This window comes from Orbicella franksi, chromosome 13 (assembly GCF_964199315.1).
Source record: "Orbicella franksi chromosome 13, jaOrbFran1.1, whole genome shotgun sequence".
In the NCBI taxonomy this organism is placed as follows: domain Eukaryota; kingdom Metazoa; phylum Cnidaria; class Anthozoa; order Scleractinia; family Merulinidae; genus Orbicella; species Orbicella franksi.
In genome coordinates, this window is record NC_138157.1 from 6,806,352 (window position 1) to 6,820,244 (window position 13,893).

Below are 13,893 nucleotides of genomic sequence, written 5' to 3' on the forward strand. Positions count from 1 at the left end.
GTAAATTTACACTGGTGGCAGCGAACTTATTATGTCAGATTTCAGTTTTATTCAGTTACAAAAGGCTGCTAGAAGATCAATGTCACACGCTGAAGTGAAAATTGTAGACAATGATTAGTGATATACTATCCTAACTGGATATTGGACTTTTAAGCTTCGCAACCCGCTTGCGAGAACGTGTCTATTACAGGATTGTTACGGTTCTTCTGGTTTGAGCGTTTTGGGGCAGTTTCGCCTTTCGACAAAACCACCGTTCTTGAGAAATTTAAAAGTCAATGATCAACAGAATACTGGCTATCGACAATGCTCACAATTAAACAAGAGCTGCAACTGCAATCATTGTGGGACACTATGTATATCGATCGGACTGATTGTTAAAGTCTTTCAAACGTGTACGGCAATAATTTTGTTGATTTTGTTCTTGTCCACCGTTTGTGAAAAAGCAATAACACTTAAATGACGTATTTCTGGCGTTGAGCTTTTTAGAATGAGAAAAATCCACTTTTACTAGCGTGACGCAGCCGTACAAGAGACTTTATAAATTTGCATATCGGACCGTAATGAATGCAAGTCTGGCTTCGCTGACGGTCACGCAACTACGTTGTGTTACAGCAGCTGAAGAGCGATAGCTTGAAAACCCTGATCTTGAAAGAATTTGGCCTCAAGCGATAATGAATAAATGGATCAAATTTCTATCATTGTGTGTCGCAGAGTACAAATTTGAAGATAGCAAAATATGGCAATGTGCGCATGCGTATGTGCCTTGGCCATCAAATCACACATATGCCAGTGATAAGTTTCAAACAAGTCAGTTTGGGAATTACAACACCGTCGTCTTACTTTCTCTGAATTAAAGAATAAAAGCATGAACAGGATTCGAAATGAAAATCTCTAAAATAATGAAAATTGACTGACGTAATTATTTACCATATTGATGCAATAATTGGCTGCCTCAAGTTGTTTATTATGACATAATGTGTTCAGCTTTGCGCAGTGGCATTACCGTAGCCAGTGAGGTTCATCCGAGGCGCGGTTATTGCTGATTGAAAACTTTTCCCAATACCCCGCAAGACGGCTTGAAATACAGCCGGCTTTGCAATTTTTGTCGGTCCATACGTGGACCTTATAATCTAAAAGAAGAACTTCCCGAAGACCAAGATGCTAACAATGCCGTTTCATCTCAGATAATCCGGGTAGACAGTAGCCATTCATCATAGACCGCTACGAGAAATGATTTTTCACAGCAAAAACCTCTGCATTGATATTGACGAATGAAACTTAGCACTAATGGTGTTACACACACAGGTCATTGCCCGTCTGTGAGCCGAGACGACAAGTTGATAAGAGGTTTTCCGCCGTGTGCAGTTTTTGGCTCTCGATCGTCAGGTGAATGTGCTATGAGACGTGATTTTCGCCAAGCTATTACTTTCAATTTACCGCAAGGGTTCGAATCTCTAGAAAGCATTTTCTTTTCTGATAAAGATAACGATGCTTATCAGCCTCTCGCTGACATATTTATTGAAATCACTGGCGGGAGTAGATTTGTTTCATCACGACTCTGATTATCAGATTGTATGCGAGTTATATTTCTTCGTGTTTCGCTTGGCTGACACATATCTGCCGCCATTTTGAGATACAGTACAGTGTCAAGGCTGGGATAAGTCGGAACTCAGGCTTGTCTTGCATGTGAAGTCGTAGATTTTCCGCAAAAGATTGAAATATCGAAAATTCAGTAGTATCGACGTTCTCGGCGATAGCTCCGGCGTCGTCGACAACTTTTGCCTTAGGATGTTACGTAAAGCGCCACCAACAAACTTCTCAATTCGCAGATTCAGTACTATTATGAGTGTTGCTTTTCAAAAACACTCCTACATGTGGAATTAAACATTTTCATCAAAACGTGTTCTCTGCCTCATAACTTATTCAAGGTTCTTTTGCTGGTCGTCGGTGACGTGATTATCCAATTTGAAGTGATATTTTGATGCACATGGCTCAAGGCTAATACTCTTTCAGTTCTCAGACATATGTTTCATCTGCTTACATATTGTCTATCGTTAAATGCAGTTCTATGAACACGCAGCACTTACAACTCACGGAGGAAATTATCGGCTTCAGGCGATGCCGAAAGATTTAAAATTCCACGCAATCTAAACTAAAAGCTGAAACAAACTAAACTAAAAGCTGGAACACGCTTCAGTAACTTTCTCCCCGCGAGAAATGCCATCTTTTTTGGCCCTTGAGAAGTTGCTATCAACACCCACGTTGCGCGTTCTAGTGTTTTCGGAAACTTTGCTAAAAACTAACAATGTATGATTGAGCCTTCTGCTTGAATTTCAACGAATCCAGACGAAACATTTCAACACAAACTAAGCGCATGTTGTAGCTGGTTATGCAAATGACTTATAAAATTTTAATCGGCTGGAAAATTTGCATGAGACCAAAAGAGTTCTTTGACTTCTTATTGAGGACGCGGTTAACCGTGGATAATAACATGTTTACAAGAAACATCGACAAAATAAGACTTTCCATTTCTGCTCTGAGTTTGCTTGGCGTTTCAGAGTTCCTTTACAGCTTTCCATCAGCACAAAACAGGAAAAGTTGAATAAACCTTTCAGTTTTTTTTTCCCACAGAAACTAATTGTCTGAAAAGCTTCCGTTTTCCCAAACTGTGACGATGATGCTTAAAGATAGATTTTTTTTTGGCATGATTAACATAACACAAGTTAAGAAAGTCAGGGCTTTGTTTGGAGTCGACTGCCACGTGCCATACATAAGCAATGTTGCTTTTAAATCTTTTCACGAAACATCAATTGAAAACGGGTGCTGCATTGGAAAAAACTGTTTCCTGTCAATAACCACCGACAAAACCCACAAAAGAAACTGCACAATAATAACTTTATATAACTGAGAGATTTTTATTTTACACATACTTCTATATTACATCTTCTGCTTATCTTACAAATATAATTTTCTTATAAAATATACATATCTACAGAGTGCTCCGCGCCAATTTACATTCCATTAATTAATTTTTGAAGCAGATTGATTGAGCTTGATTCCAAGCTGAAATTCTAATTTTGACATTATCTTCGCCAAATGTATCAACATGATCTAAGTGATCTCCGAAGCGCCAAATAATCATTTTACATAATTCATTATTAAACGAAAGCAAGAGCAAGAACCAAAACACCTTGTTCGGTCTTTTGTCCCTGAAATTGTCACAAAGTTCAATTTTCAAACATTAAATTCGACAGAAAGTCGAAGGGTTTTGAATCGGCAATTTTTCTCCGAGCCGTTTGATGTAAGACACGATACTGAAGCTCTTCTTTGCGACACTGTTATTGTTGTTGCCGTTGTTGAAGCGGTTCAAACTCTTGCTTTTTGCGTTCTCTCGCAATTGTTCAGCTAGTTCTGTGAAAAGAGTTTCAATGTTATCGTCCCACTTCGCGGACGTTTCAATGTACAGCAAGTCTTCGAACTCCGCGAGGTTCGCAGCAGATCTAGAATTTACCATGCGCTTAGCGCCTTTCAAGTCCGTTTTGTTCCCGACGAGAACTTTGACCGCGTTCTTCGAAGTGTAACGCTGTACATCCATAAGCCACTGAGGTATGCTGGCGAACGAGCCTCGATTCGTAAGGTCAAATACCATGATAACAGCATCTGCATTTCTGTAGTAGCTCTGTGTGATCGAGCGATATTTTTCTTGTCCGGCTGTGTCCCAGCACTGAAGTTTCACCTTGTCGCCGTGAATGTTCAAAATCCTTGAATCCAAATCGACGCCGACTGTCGAAGTGATATTCTCGGCGAAGTATCCTCTGGTAAATCTTCTGATCAAAGATGTTTTTCCAACACCCACGTCTCCGATTACTAAAATTTTGAACAAATATTTGAATTCGTCTCTAGACATATCTTCCATGGTTTTTTTTTTTTTCAGCAAATCTTCTCAGTGTTCTGGTCTCTCAGCTGTGCGTTCTGCCCGAGTAAAGAGTAAAACTGAAAAGGAAGTCCAAGCGCTCTCCTTTTATATACGGCCCTGCCCAGCGGTAGGCTCAGCTTAAAGGGTGTTCACCGTTGCGTGGTTATTGTTTCTTTTCAAAGCGCGCAATTTCCTTTCGCCGCTCATTTGACACATTGTAAATGCATTGTTCTTTAACATGAAAGAAACACAAAGCTTTGTGTCGAGTCCCTCGAGGAATTACTTGTTTGCCAACAAAAAAGGAGGCGCGTGCCACACACGATATTGCTCAAAACATATGTTTATTTCTTGCACCTGCCTCGCGAGCCGTTCGCGTGCCAGACTAAACAATACAGTAGGCCACGTGACCCATTACACGCACTCGAAGGCACATGTATTTTGTGACGCCGGGCGAGTTGGGCTGAGGCTGCAGCGAATCGACCACGAGAAGTTGTTTACATTTTGATTTTATTGAGATCGATGCTGATTATGGCTTCGCGCAAATTCTGGGATTGTAGATAGCGCCGTAAAGAGTTCAAGGCATTTATAGACGCTTGCTGTCTCTACTGGACAAGTTTGAAGTCATGTGGCTCAGTTTTATGAGCTAAACAATGGCTTTTACTTCTAACGACGCTACGTCTAGTTCTTTTGAGCGTTTATCGGGGCCCAGCAACCATACAATCACGCTTGCCGAGCGAGATTTGACCTTTTCAAAATGAAAGCGTTCAATTTTTTTCCGGTGTTAAGAAAGCTGCTTTATTCAATGTTTCCTTTTACAAAGTAATCGTCGCGACTAGTGTTACAAAAGGTTCGCAAATCTTAAATTGGAAAGAATAAGGCACCTGGTGAATGTGAAGAAAGACGTTTTACGAACAAAGGCTTAGATTGTGATAAAAAATACTCTTTGTTCGACACCAGAACTAATTTACTAGCTTGATTGATTATCCACGCGCGTATTTTCCGATTTATACATAATTTTAGCGTCGTTTTGCGATTTTTTGTTCTTAACTAAAATTTACTGTTAAGTGCCGAAGAAGCTTCGTATGTTTAAAAAGAGCTTTGAGTGTTTCTTGTGAATATGATCGTTATAGAATATAGGGGACATTATTCTATCTTTGTCTTTGTTTTCTAAATACTCTTTGTTAGTGTATTTCGAAAGTTCCATTCTTTTTCATCATCGACAGACCGTTTTTGTGTTATTTTAACTGTTGCCGTGTTTCGTACTGGTAGTATAAGGCACTTTGGTTTGGAGGACGAAACGATATTTTCTTAAAGAAGTCGCACGCTTTTCGCAATACCGGAGTTTGGTGGTGCCATGCACTGACATCTGCCTCAAACAAGTTGAGACAGGTTTTCTTACAGCCAGCCTACCTGTATAAATGTTGATTCAGGCATATTATTTAAACCTTTCCGCACATCGCACAAAGTTACACGTACTTGACAGTTGCGCGCGGTCTGTATCGTTGTTGTTATGATGTTATTCACCGAGCAGAGAGTGTGTTTGATATCTGCAAGTCTGTATAATAGATTTATCTTCAACTGATTTTATCCAACGGTCCTTCAATGGGCTTCCGCACGTGGCTCTGTTTGCGTTTGGCGAATCGCAGTGTCTTTCATTGAACAAGCTACTGTTCTCGCCAAATGCTGTTTACTGTTATGATCACTCTTTTGATTAATCTAGAAAATAGAAACGCGTGCTGCTCGGGTGTTCTAGCAGTAATTGCTATGTTTTTGCGTACCTTGCTTAAAAGTGCCGTGATTACAAACTGAAAATCTATCCACAGGAGAACTGGGAGTGAACGGAAGGTCCGGAAGGAAATGTAGTTGCGTTAAGTGAAAAAGGGAAAATTTTCTTTCAGTGAAGGAAACTTGGAAACTTCCTTCATTTTTTGGCCATTACCTTTGGGTTAATTTACCAAAGCTGGAAGATATTAATGAATAAAGGCTCGATTCTCAGGTCCATTGTCAATTAATTATTAAGAAAACATATTCAAGCAATATTAAACACATGAGGAAGAAAATTAAATGTTTCATGTATTTATTGTACAGATATGGATGTTTAATATTCCTTGAGCTCCAATTCCTCCAATTTTTCGTTTAGCCGCTCAGAGACAAATTCATGTTGTAAACACATAATTGCAAGGTTTATTACGAGTCAGTCGCCCATTGTGTGACGCAAGGAAATTCAATCATTATGACTCTATATGGTATCTCATTGCTACACCGTATTTATTTAATATGATTTCATTAAAAACGTAGCCCAAAGATGGAGAGGTTAAGTAAGTTGCAACATGATGTGTAATCTATAGCTTTCTTCCGTGTCAAAATGATCATACGTGAAGTTAAGTTACAGGCACGGCGACTTCCCTTTCGTCAATCGATCGCGTGGGCGGCTGGGCGTGAATACTGACTCTACCAACGCAATTTGCTTGTTTATTTTAAGGGTCGAGCGGAACCTCCGGCAATTTTAGGAACGCATGTTCGATATTCTGGATATTTCCAGAAACATTTATGAAACGGATGTATCTTGGTGGTTTCAGTAATTTTGTCTCGTATCAGATTCAGTAATTTTGTCTTGGCCCAACTCGTTTTGTTTTCTAAACTGAAAAAAAATAAGAAAGAAAGTGTAGCCAAAATAACTGAATTTGAAATTAATGGACTAAATTCGGGATATTTTAATTGACCTTTTCGTGATCAGATAGAGCGAAAATCACTGAAAAACGTCTCACTGCTTCTTTTACAGCGCGATATATTTTGAAGTTGGACGAAGGATTTTAAGGTCAATTTTATAATAAGAATTAGCATTATCGTTGATAAAACCTGGAAGGAGAATTTGCATCTCAGTTGAGAACCTGTCGGGTTTCGGTTGAATTAATAAGGACGGTGAATTTCGCTTTCAAGAGTGAAAAAACTTATTCAGCCACAAAGACCGGCAGATATGCTGAGTTGAACTTGGCAAAAACAGTTTCGTCCGAAAATCTTGCCAACATCCCTCAAAAGGACAACATAACACAATGTAACTCAACTGGTCGCGTCGATGTCCCCAAAATTCCTTTACACACGTGGAAAGTGAAGAAAAGACAACAAGTGAAATGTGTCTATTGGTATTTAACTATTTCATTGCAGGTTGCAACAATATGATTATTTTGAGGAAAAAAAACTACCGAAAGAACGTTTCAGCGTGTGGTCGTCTAAGCGAGTTAATTATTCTTCTATTTCTACAGGTACCATTGTTGATTTTTTTTTTTTTTTTGCGATTAGACGAAACAAAATTTTCGTTACATGCAGGGAGATAAAAGCAAAAGCATTTCCAAGTTTGTCAAGGGTGCCACAAGGGTAACAATTGGAGTTTGAAGTGTTTAATTCATTTTGTTTTTGTTTTCAAATATAGGAGTGAAAAAGCGGTTTAATTACGTCGAGTCGCCATTGTCCGTCGTGATTTTCATTTTCAGTGTTGGCTTTATAATAGTTAGGAAGAAAGAAAAGCGATACATAATTTAAAGCATGCTCTTTTCGTCGGTAAGGTTGAATCTACAAGTATTCTTTGCTGAGGTAATTGCAACTGCGCTAAAAATGTTTCTTTAATAATATCTGAGTAACGTAAATATTTTGTTGACCAGTTATCAACACGTGCAAAGTTAAAAGGAATATAATATGTTCGTTTTCAACTAAACTGGTATCAGCAAGTATTACCCTGGCCGAAAATAAAATTGCCGTGTTCAAGGAGGCTTATTGGGTGAAAAAATCAATTGCAACAGATCCAAACTTTGACATCGATGTGCCGGAGAATGTTCAACTCGATAATACCAGTTTACTTGCTGGTTGCTTGAAACTGAGAATTTGAGAACTGTTTGTCTTTGTATGTACATGCCGATACATGACTAGTTTTGTTGTTACCTGTCAGTATTGTATGACAAAACTTGTTTTAAAATTTCCTTTTCTACTGGTGGACTAGAAAGCCGACAGGTTTTCGGCTATGAGATGTACATTTGTTTATAATTTCATATCGCTTCGAAGAACCCTAAATTTCAAAAACTACCAGTCAGTTTGGCAAATATTGACCCGAAGTGCTGCGGATGGGTGTAAATGATTTCCCCACGTTGATTTAGTGCACAAAAACTGCTGTGACTAACTATTGTGCTCTTCCATTTGTCCTTTTGCTGATTTTGCTGTCATGCTAATTAAGTAGCTGGGCTTTGATAACAGTTAGAGCGGTTTAATATATATATATATATTTTTTTCTTGTTTGAGTGTCGGAAAACCGAAACCAAACCAATTACTTAACAGCCAATCTCAAACCGTAGGTAAACCAAAACCAAAATACAAAACCAAAACCAATGAAATTGCCTGATTACTGTCGACACTCAATTGAAAACCGCTCTATCAACGCTTGAGCATCCAGTCCGAGTTTTATCCCTGCCGTTTTCCAAGCAACACGGCAAATTAAATTGAACAAACTTTTTTTCTGGTTTAATTCTCGTAATACAGCAATGAATCTTTTTCGATCCTGGCCTTGTTGTTCATTTGGCATGCCCGATCGAGAAGTATCAACAAGAGGGAAATTAGATTTTTGTCCTTGACAAGCCTCTTGCAATGCTCCCCACGTGTTGTCGAGTTCAAGCAAATATAATGACGCTGGGCACAAAATTCTATTTTCATACTAAACTTCTGCCAAGCGTGCCGAAAATAGCCGAAAACAACAAACGCTAAAAAGTTTTTAATCGTTCATGGTGCGGCGTCTTCAGCGCAGCTGGTGACAAGTTAAAACGACGCGAAACTCCGGCGTGGGCACTCAAGCCACGCGCCGCGCGCTCTTACGATTTGAATAATCTTTCAAAAGAAATTTTCCCGCAGGTCGTACAAGCCATTGTTGTTTTAAATGTTCAGCAACGTGCCTTAATAAATCAGCTTTTGCGCAAAGCTCATTTGCTTATCTGGAGAAGAAATCTGTAGATAACGGATGTAAGCAAGTGGCTTTACCCAATCACAGAGACTTAAAATAAAGTTTTTTTTCCTGCAGAGGAATTTAGTTATTATTTTTCAATTTCAGGTCATAGAACATTCTTTTACAGCCACAAGAAACCTGAATACCAGCTGTTTTGTTGGCTTTGATGTTTTTTTTTTTTTGCTTTTTTTTTCTTTTCCGTGGGCACATATCTTGAGCACAACGTTGAGAGTGGTGGGCCGGCAGGCTTTGGTTTGCATGACTGAAGAATCCAATTATGGCAGCGATGGCCACTTAGTCTTTTCCGACCATGAAGCGCCTTCTTGTTGTTTTTTTTCTCGGCATTATTTCGGATATATGTCGTCGGCATTTGAAGGAGTCAGTATATCTTTTGATACTATGAGTCAAACGTTTAAACCAATTTCTGGGGCTTGTGCTCATAAAATCGCATTTGGACAGTTTCATCTTAGATCGAGCTACTTTCGTCAAAAAAGCCGGATCCTTTTATGTCGAACATGTTCATATGTGCATTAGGTATCGCCAAAAATTTATTGCAGGCTCGCAAATAGAGTACACTGACAAACTAGAACCATAAGCTATAAATAAACAATAAAACTTGAAAGAATACTTACACTAGCAAATCGCTTGTTAATTAGTTAACTCACGAAAAACTAACTAAGAACTGACGCAAGCCTTCGGGTTTGCTGTAGGCGACTAGCAAACTCATTTTTTTTTTTATCTTTTGCTCAATCGGGCGAAATTATCCGTTCCAAAGAAATTATTATTTCTTCTCCGACAATATACGTTTTCTTAAAGTCAGGCTTGGTTTTCGATAACCTGAAGATCTTTTGATTTGTTGTAAAAATAATTGGCGACGACAGTGTAGGTTGAAGCACGTGGCCGGGGGCGCTGAACCGAAACTAGGATAAATTAGAATTGCAATTGTCAGCCAGTGTTGGAAACAATATCAAGCTTTGCTTCATTGTTTCCGAGCACGCTTTGACACAGCCATCGCAATGGAGGACGCGATCAATATAAAGGCATAATTTCTGACAAAAGTGTGCTATATTGTGGTAACTATTACTGGTAATTAAGCCACGCTTTCGACTGAAACAAGTCGATCTCAGACAAACGTCTTGTTCACAAGGTTTTTGAGCCCCTTATAAAAATATATATTTCACTTTTTTGGTTGAATACATGTTGTTCATTTGACTTTCCAAGAGTGTTTTTAAGAAATGCTTCGACCTCTCTTGGCTTCTATACTAACCTATGACTGCTGTTTTGGCATCCCTGTTTCGAGAATGCAGCGTGGAGGATTTTTAATTGTTTCATCCAGCGGTTTTCACTGAAAAGCCAAAAATAATTTGCGTTTGCCTTGATTTTGCATTACTACGCTTAGGAGTTGCCTTAAAGAAAAAGTCACGCCACTTTTTCATCTAATCTGAGTAGTAGTTAAAGCCAAAACCACTCACTCGCAAACACAATTTCCCGCTCTTTGCGCCAGCTTCATGTATCCCGCGTAGAGTTTGATTGGCTTACCAGATTGTCTACGTAATAGACCAATTGCGATATATTAAAATTCAGCCTAAAGCAATAGACCTCAGTACGAGGCTCTGGGGAATAACTACAGAGTTTGTGGGGTTTATTCCCCAGAGCCTCGTGCTGAGGTCTATTGTTTAAGGTTGAATTTAAATATATCGAAATTGGTCTATTTGTGGTTGGCGAGAGTAAGTAGTTTGGTGTCTGGTTTTAGGACGCTCAATTGAAAACCGCGCTATAAGGATTGAAATGAGCGACAAAAGTGTTGAGACACTTGGCAGTGAGATTCCATTTTCCAGTATCTTGGAAAAATTTTCCCTTTTTCAAACTCGACAAAGTTCTTTGTTGTATGTTTTTGTTTTCTTTTTTGAGCCTTGACCGTGCACAAAATACAATAGTTGTTTACTACTGACCGAAGAACTAACCAATAGAAACGTTTAGGTTACGTAACTCGTGCAAAACCGTGCACAAAAGATTTTGTGCGCGGTCGTGGACCTTCCAACATAAATCTTGGCATCTTTATTTGCTTCTTTGATGTTTGCCGGGCTTCATAACCATTCCACTCTATTAAGAATACCCAAACAATGATGATTTTTCTATTTCTAAGACTGCACTGGGGGGATCAGAGAATTAACGCTAGATGCAAATAAAATAGAATAAGAGGTTAAATATAAAAATCGTCATTTTCTAAAAGTGTCTCAATTACTTTTGTCGCCCATAGAGTTTATCACAAGAATATCTCAGTTGTGCAAAATCAATCTTTCGGTCGTTTGTTCGATCAATTATTCAATCGTTTAATTATTCGTTTTACCCATAGCTAGTTAGTAGAGGGGACTATGTTTTACCGTTCGGGTTCTCGTTACCTCGCACAGTTCGTTTATTTCGTTTTCTACTTCTTATATATAATTAGCACTTTGCTCTAAACCCAGATTTTAAGTGTAAGAGTACATACATACAGTCAATCACTTCGAAGCCAAACGTACAGTTTTTCCTCTTACTCGTACTTATGTTTCCATTGTTTTTTTTTGTATAGTATTGTGCTTGCAATTGCCTCGAGTCGTTCATGAAAATATGGTTTTCTTTCAGTTTCAGTGATTACCTGGATACTTCTGTTTCGTTATTTTCTACGAATAAATTGCACTACAGTCGAACCGTCGGTATAAGCGACGACCCAAAATGTCAAGCCTGGTCGCTTACGTGAGCTTAGACCATATTGGGCCAAAATTTTGCCTCATCAGCTTATGATAACTGCAGAGACTTACCCCATGTTTTAAATGTTTTAATCATGCGAAAAGTCAATTTCAAGATAAACTCCGGTACTTCCCATTGTGAAATTTCTGTCTCTTGCACTACCCAGGAATACGATAATGTTATAACACCATATTTATCCAATTTACGCTCTATTATCTGTCAAGTGGTCGCTTATGGGAGGATAAAAACGAAAGAAAAGTTGGAACTTTTAGCTCTAAAAGTAGTCGCGATCTTTTACGGGAGGTGGTCGCTTACAAGAGGTTCCAAATATAGTGATTTGACTGGGAAACTTTTCGGTATTTTGTAAAACTGTCGCTGAGGAGAGGTTGTCGCTTACGAGAGGTGGTCGCAACCGGAGGTTCGACTGTATTAATATTTTTGAATGACAACGGCGTTTGTTTTTCTGAACAAGACCGTGGAATTGTTATTAGCCTTGTTCTTCTCCGAAATTTAAATAAATTTGGCATTCTTCTACTCTTTTGTCCAGGTGCATGTTAGACAACAACTGCAGATCTCCCACACCATGGAAAGTTGCCTATATATCAGATCAGTCTTTTGCAGACGGAAAATGGCACAGATTTGGGATGCGTATCACACGAGGAGTGGAATACAGCGTCATACAGTGTCAGGTAGATGGTTCATCGTCAACAAACATTAAAATCAACGGCACTTTAACAAGCGACAAAGATAAAATGTTGTTCCTTGCAGGCCTTCCTGACTCAAGTCAGATATCACAACTGAATGGTAACTTCAACTGTTTTCCCGAGCTGGCGAACTTTTCTGGATGCATTGCAGACCTACAAATAAACTTGGTCAGTTCGACAGGGCATGTCAGGCGACTGAATACCTCTCATGCAAAACAGTATGGAGACGTTTTAGCAAACTGCACGGAGGCAAAAGACTCTGTTGTTTCGCTCGCTCATAAAAACTCCAAGATTCTACTGGCGATGGGAGATAACATCAGGGTTAATACATCATTCGAATTCCAAATCAGAACAGTCGAGTCTCGAGCATTTATTGCCAAGATCATGAATCAAATGGTAACAGCCTTGTTTTTCGTTGAAGCGGGAAAAATGAAGGTGTCTGCGAGATTCAAAGATCTCAATGGACATAGAGGGGAATTCTTTCATATATCCTCCAGTAGGACTTCTCTTTCCGATAACCACTGGCATAAAGTGTCATTTAATGTTGCCATGGAAACTGGAGCCAATTTGCTTATCAATGATGAATTAAGGGCGCAATACAGGATGAGAGAGAAACTGGTAACAGCAAACCTTAAAGACGCACATGAACGCAAGGCACAGGTTATATTACGTTTTGGACGCAGTGCTCGTAAATATCGCAGCTTTATTGGATGTTTTCGTGATGTTTATGTAAACAACCATCTTGTGAACTTTAGTCTTCATCGTTCTTCAAAGGGGATTATTGTAGGCAAATGCGTTAACTCATTTAGCGACGATTGGCCAAGATTCGAAGAGGACAAAAGCAGGAATACTAGTCACATTACATCAACCGCGGATACCCCTGTAAAGGACAAGACTGTCAAAGGTCTAGCTTACAAAACAACGACAGCAACACTCGATGTTTCAAATACAACAGATAACATACTTTCCACAACAACTCCAAATGTTAGGCCCCATCCAAAGAGCGATTCGAGCTATGATAAAGTTTATTCCATTGCCGTGGCCTTAGCAGTTGGCCTGCTAATAATTGTCCTTGTAATGGCTTATATCATTGGAATTTGTCTAAAGTCAAGGCTTCAAGACTGTCGCAAAAAACCAGCCACTGAAGGGAACGCTGATACAGAACTCAATAACACGGCGGAGGTCAGTGGTAAAGAGAGACAGCCATTTCAGTCGGCAGAATGTTTAAGGAAAGGACATATACCCGTGGGTGACCAACAATCATCCATCAATTTTAACCTACATGCGTCTGTACCAAATGGAGTGAGCAATATTCGTAACGTAGACATCTACAGATCGGCCAGGAATCTCGATCAAAGTCCGGTGAAAGTCTGGGAAGAGCGTTATTTAAGCCACGCCCCTGTAAAAACTGGAGAATCAAATTTCCTTACTGTACCTGCGACTTGTTACAATGACATGCGCATGCATAAACCTTCGACTGATAAGCGTTCCAAAGAAAATTTGTCAGTCGATACTGATAATATCAAACCTACAATTATATCATCAGTAGATGAATCCAT

At 39.2% G+C, this 13,893-nt stretch overlaps 1 non-coding gene and 1 pseudogene across 1 annotated transcript; one reads left to right on the forward strand and one right to left on the reverse strand.

Annotated features, from left to right (window-relative positions):
* Positions 1-358: 358 nt before the first annotated feature.
* Positions 359-5,417, reverse strand: LOC145466131 (ras-related protein Rab-30 pseudogene; annotated as a pseudogene).
* Positions 983-1,121, forward strand: LOC145466850 (U4 spliceosomal RNA). The gene has a single exon (XR_014041982.1). It is a non-coding gene; the product is annotated as a U4 spliceosomal RNA (small nuclear RNA).
* Positions 5,418-13,893: the final 8,476 nt, after the last annotated feature.